The sequence below is a fragment of the Hordeum vulgare genome, chromosome 6H (assembly GCF_904849725.1).
Source record: "Hordeum vulgare subsp. vulgare chromosome 6H, MorexV3_pseudomolecules_assembly, whole genome shotgun sequence".
NCBI classification, from domain to species: Eukaryota; Viridiplantae; Streptophyta; class Magnoliopsida; order Poales; family Poaceae; genus Hordeum; species Hordeum vulgare.
In genome coordinates this window covers 309010258-309017137 of record NC_058523.1, presented here as the reverse complement: position 1 = coordinate 309017137, position 6880 = coordinate 309010258, and positions in this window count along the sequence as shown.

The window sequence follows — 6880 nt, the reverse complement described above, 5'->3', positions numbered from 1 at the left end:
CTAGCGGTACTACCGCCAGGCTGGCGGTACTACCGCTAGGACTCCAGCGGTACTACCGCCAGGAGGATATTTTCTTATTTTCATTTCTTTTTCTTTGTGTTTGGCAATGTGTGTTTCTTCTTATGATTCTTTTGACCATTGCCTTGACTCCTCCTGTCGCTCTTTTTGGTGTGTGTGTCTTGTGTGTCACAGGTGGTGCTCGCCGCTCGAATCCCGCACGTAACACCCAACCTAAGCAGTATCGCACTTCAGAGGCTCCAGAGGGTTCCGCCACTTCCAGTCTGACTCCCAAGAAGAGGTCCTTCAAGAAGACTGCTACCAAGAACAAAGGGATCAACGTTCGCACTATGCCCCTAGGGATTTTCTGGCATTCCGCACCCGCAATCCCTATGTTGAAGACAAGGCGCAGATTAAGAACATCGAGCATGTTTGCTCACGGGATCACTACATGATCTATCGTGACATCATCAAGCCCTTCAAGAGGATATTTGTCCAAGTACAGTGGATTGACCTTGCTCACCTTTGGCGGAATCCGGACTACTTTGGCGAGGCACTCTCCTTGATTGAAAAGATTGGCCTTACAGAGATCATCACCTTCAGACGAGACTTTGATCCAGATATTGTGGCCCAGTTCTATGTCACTGTTCACTTTGCACCTAATGATGTGCGCACCATGACTAGGATGACCGGTACTCAGAAGATGACTGGTTCCTGGACAGAGTTCATGCAGTTTCTCAAAGTCGACTTTCAGGGGGACGAAACTGTTATTGGGATGCGTCCTCATGCTCCTTCTTCTTCTATTGCCACCCCAAGGACAGGCTGCAACAATATTACATCAAGAAAGGTGTGCTCCCCACGCATCTGGATATCATGCATCGGGTCTTCCGCAACTCTCTATTTCCTCGTATTGGCAACAAGGACGAGGTGCATGGTCATCTAGCCGAGATGCTTCTGCTATGTGAGGAGGCTAGGACTCAGGATACTGCGCCTCTTGATATTGCCCATGTGATGTTTAATGAGCTCTGGAACTGCATCATGAACCGCAAGGTTCTCATCTACAGGCCCTACGTGTTTGCCTATATTCAGAAGAGGTGGCACGATGTCTATCTGGTAGATCCCTTCCCTATTCAGACTGACTATTTTGTGCATGATCCTATGAAGCTCCGTATCAAGGAAAAATGGGCCAACCCATCAACCTCTTCTCAGCACATGGACACGGACGAAGAGATTGCTGCTGGAGGAGGACCTGCTTCACAGAGCCACTCTTCTGCTATGCCATCTTGGGCAGTGAAACTGAAGGATCAAATAAAGACTCTCTTCTGTATGCAGGCCAAGGGACAATATCAGTCTCATGTGGCCTAGAAGGAGAACTGTCAGAGGCACAAGCGTGTCTTGAGGACCCTTGATGTGGCTATCTCAAGCGGCTCAGAGGACGACATTGTTAGGGAACGTCGCATGGGAAACAAAATTTTTCCTACGCGCACGAAGACCTATCATGGTGATGTCCATCTACGAGAGGGGATTTCCGATCTAAGTACCCTTGTACATCACACAACAGAAGCGTTAAGAAACGCGGTTGATGTAGTGGACGTCCTCACGTCCCTCGATCCGCCCCGCGAACCGTCCCACGAACCGTCCCGCGATCCGTCCCACGATCCGCTCCGATCTAGTGCCGAACGGACGGCACCTCCGCGTTCAGCACACGTACAGCTCGACGATGATCTCGGCCTTCTTGATCCAGCAAGAGAGACGGAGAGGTAGATGAGTTCTCCGGCAGCGTGACAACGCTCCGGAGGTTGGTGGTGATCTAATCTCAGCAGGGCTCCGCCCGAGCTCCGCAGAAACACGATCTAGAGGTAAAACCGTGGAGGTATGTGGTCGGGCTGCCGTGGCAAAAGTTGTCTCAAATCAGCCCTAATACCTCAGTATATATAGGAGGGAGGGGGAGGGAAGAGGCAGCCTCAAACCCTCAAGGTTTGGCCGAAATTGGAGGTGGAGGAGTCCTACTCCAATCCTACTTGGAGTAGGATTCCACCTTCCCACTTGGAAACTCTTTCCACCTTGTGTTTTTTTCCTTCTCAAACCTTATGGGCCTTAATGGGAACTTATTCCAGCCCACTAGGGGCTGGTTTATCTCTTCCCATAGCCCATGAGACCCCTTGGGGCGTGACACCCCTCCCGATGGTCCTCGGCACCCCTCCCGGCACTCCCGGTACACTACCGATGAGCCCGAAACTTTTCCGGTGACCAAAACAGGACTTCCTATATATCAATCTTTACCTACGGACCATTCCGGAGCTCCTCGTGATGTCCTGGATCTCATCGGGGACTCCGAACAACATTCGGTAACCAACCATATAACTCAAATACGCATAAAACAATGTCGAACCTTAAGTGTGCAGACCCTGCGGGTTCGAGAACTATGTAGACATGACCCGAGTGACTCCTCGGTCAATATCCAATAGCGGGACCTGGATGCCCATATTGGATCCCACATATTCTACGAAGATCTTATCGTTTGAACCTCAGTGCCAGGGATTCATATAATCCCATATGTCATTCCCTTTGTCCTTCGGTATGTTACTTGCCCGAGATTCGATCGTCAGTATCCGCATACCTATTTCAATCTCGTTTACCGGCAAGTCTCTTTACTCGTTCCGTAATACAAGATCCCGCAACTTACACTAAGTCACATTGCTTGCAAGGCTTGTGTGTGACGTTGTATTACCGAGTGGGCCCCGAGATACCTCTCCGTCACACGGAGTGACAAATCCCAGTATCGATCCATACTAACTCAACGAACACCTTCGGAGATACCGGTAGAGCATCTTTATAGTCACCCAGTTACGTTGCGACGTTTGATACACACAAAGCATTCCTCCGGTGTCAGTGAGTTATATGATCTCATGGTCATAGGAACAAATACTTGACACGCAGAAAACAGTAGCAACAAAATACCACGATCAACATGCTACGTCTATTAGTTTGGGTCTAGTCCATCACATGATTCTCCTAATGATGTGATCCTGTTATCAAGTGATAACACTCGCCTATGGTCAGGAAACCTTGACCATCTTTGATCAACCAGCTAGTCAACTAGAGGCTTACTAGGGACAGTGTTTTGTCTATGTATCCACACATGCACTTTGTTTCCAATCAATACAATTATAGCATGGATAATAAACGATTATCATGAACAAAGAAGTATAATAATAACTAATTTATTATTGCCTCTAGGGCATATTTCCAACAGTCTCCCACTTGCGCTAGAGTCAATAATCTAGTTCACATCACCATGTGATTCCAACGAATCCAACACCCATATAGTTATGCGGTCTGATCACGTCTTGCTCGTGAGAGAGGTTTTAGTCAATGATTCTCAAACTTTCAGATCCGTGTGTTCTTTACAAATCTTTATGTCATCTTATAGATGCTGCTACTATGTGCTATTCGGAAATACTCCAAATATCTACTCTACTATACGAATCCGTTTCACTACTCATAGTTATTCGGATTAGTGTCACAGCTTGCATCGACGTAACCCTTTACGACAAACTCTTTAACCACCTCCATAATCGAGAAACATTCCTTAGTCCATCAGTTACTAAGGATAAATTTTGACCGCTGCTAGTGATTCAGTCATGGATCACCCTCTGTACCTCTCAACAGACTTTGAGTCAAGGCACTCATCAGGTGCGGTACCTAGCATGGCATACTTCAGATTCTACGGCCAAGGCATAGAAGATGACCTTCGTCTATTCTCTTTATTCTGCCGGGGTCGGGTTTTGAGTCTTACTCAAATTCACACCTCACAACGCAACCAAGAACTCCTTCTTTGCTGATCTATTTTGAACTCCTTCAAAAACTTGTCAAGGCATGCATCTTGTTGAAACTTCTGTTAAGCGCTTTCAATCTATCTTCATAGATCTTTGATGCTCAATGTTCAAGTAGCGCAATCCAGGTATTCCTTTGAAAACTCCTTTCAAACAACCTTGTATGCTTTACAAAAATTCTACATTACTTCTGATCCACAATATGTCAACCACATATACTTATCATAAATTGTATAGTGCTCCCACTCACTTCTTTGGAAATAGAAGTTTCTCATAAACCTTGTACAAACCGAAAATCTTTGATCATCTCATCAAAGTGTATATTCCAACTCCGAGATGCTTGCACCAGTCCATTGAAGGATCGCTGGAGCTTGCATACTTGCTAGTATCTTTAGGATCGACAAAACCTCCTGGTTGTATCACATACAATGTTTGCTCAAGGAAACCGTCGAGGAAACAATGTTTTGACATCCTATGTGCAATATTTCATAAATAATGCAGCAACTACTAACATAATTCTAACAGACTTTTAGCATCGCTACGAGTAAGAAAGTCTCATCATAGTCAACTGTTTGATCTTGTCGAAAACATCTTTGCGACAAGTTGAGCTTTTCTTAATAGTGACTTATCACCATCATCGTCTGTCTTCCTTTTAAAGATCCATCTTTACTCAATAGTCCTATGACCATCAAGTAGTTCTTCCAAATTCTACACTTTGTTTTCATACATGGATCCTCTCTCGGATTTCATGGCCTCCAGCCATTTGTCGGAATCCGGGCCCACCATTGCTTTCTCCATAACTCGTAGGTTCACTGTTGCTCAACAACATGACCTCCAAGACAAGGTTACCGTACCACTCTGCAGTAGTAGGTGACCTTGTCAACCTACGAGGTTTGTAGTAACTTGATCCGATGCTCGATGATCACCATCATCAACTTTCACTTCAATTGGTGTAGGTGCCATAGGAAGAACTTCCTGCGCGCTGCTACACACTGGTTGAAGTGATGGTTCAATAACCTTATCAAGTTCTACCACCCTCCCACTCAATTATTTCGAGAGAAACCTTTCCTTGAGAAAGGACCCGTTTCTAGAAACAAACACTTTGCTTTCGGATCTGAGATAGGAGATGTACCGAACTGTTTTGGATATCCTATGAAGATGCTTTTATCCGCTTTGGGTTCGAGCTTATCAGACTGAAACTTTTTCACATAAGTGTCGAAGCCCCAAACTTTCAAGAAACGACAGTTTAGATTTCTCTAAACCTCAGTCTATACTGTGTCATCTCAACGGAAATACGCGGTGCCCTATTTAAAGTGAATGCGGTTGTCTCTAATGCATAACCCATAAACGATAGTGGTAATTCGATAAGAGACATCATAGCATGCACCATACCAAATAGTGTGTGGCTATGACGTTCAGACACATCATCACACTATGATGTTCCAGGTGGCATGAAGTGCAAAACAATTTCCACATTGTCTTAATTGCGTACCAAAACTCGTAACTCAGATATTCATTTCTATGATCATATCGTAGACAGTTTATCCTCTTGTTACGACGAACTTCACTCCGAAACTGAATTGAACTTTTCAATATTTTAGACTTGTGATTCATTAAGTAAATACTCTTGTATCTGCTCAAATCTTCATTGAAGTAAGATCATAATGATATCCACTGCGTGCCTCAGCACCCATTGGACTGCATACATCAAAATGTATCACTTTCAACAAGTTACTATCTTGTTTCATCTCAATGAAATCAAGGCCTTGCTCATGTGGTATGATTTGCATGTCACTAGTGATTCAAAAACAAGTGAGTATAAAGGTCCATCCGCATGGAGCCTCTTCATGCAATTTATACCAACACGACTCAAGCGGCAGTGCCACAAGTAAGTGGTACTATCATCATTACCTCGTGTCTTTTGGCACCAATATCATGAACATGTGTAACACTACGATCGAGATTTAATAAACCATTGAAGGTGATTATTAAAGCAAATAGAGTAACCATTATTCTCTTTAAATGAATAATCGTATTGCAATAAACACGATCCAATCATGTTCATGCTTAACGCAAGCACCAAATAACAATTATTTAGGTTTAACACCAATCCTGATGGTAGAGGGAGCGTGCGACGTTTTGATCATATCAATCTTGGAAACACTTCCAAAACGTATCGTCACCTCACCTTTAGCTAGTCTCCGTTTATGCCGTAGCTATTATTTCGTGTTACTAATCACTTAGCAACCGAACCGGTATCCAATACCCTCATGCTACTAGGAGTACTAGTAAAGTACACATCATGTATATCAAATATACTTCTTTCGACTTTTGCCAGCCTACTTATCTACCAAGTATCTAGAGTTGCTCCGTCTCAGTGACTGTTCCCCTCATTACAGAAGCACTTAGTCTCAGGTTTGGGTTTAATCTTGGGTCTCTTCATTAGTGCATCAACTATTTTGCCGTTTCACAAAGTATCCCTTCTAGCCCTTGCCTTTCTCGAAACTTAGTGGTTTTACGAACCATCAACTATTGATGCTCCTTCTTGATTTCTACTTTCGCAGTGTCAAACATTGCGAATCACTCAAAGATCATTGTATCTATCCTTGATATGTTATAGTTCATCACGAAGCTATCACAGCTTGGTGGCAGTGACTTTGGAGAACTATCACTATCTCATCTGGAAGATTAACTCCCACTTGATTCAAGCGATTGTCGTACTCAGACAATCTGAGCACACGCTCAACGATTGAGCTTTTCTCCTTTACTTTGTGGACAAAGAATTTTGTCGAGGTCTCGCACCTCTTAACAAGGGCACAAGCATGAAATCATAATTTCATTTCTTTAGAACATCACTTCCGTTCCGTGACGTTTCAAAACGTCTTCGGCACCTTGCTTCTAAGCCATTAAGTATTTTGCACTGAACTATCGGGTAGTCATCAGAAACGTGTATGTCGGATGTTCACAGCATCCACAGACGACGCTCGAGGTGCAGCACACCGAGTGGTGCATTAAGGACATAAGCCTTCTGCGCAGCAACGAGGACA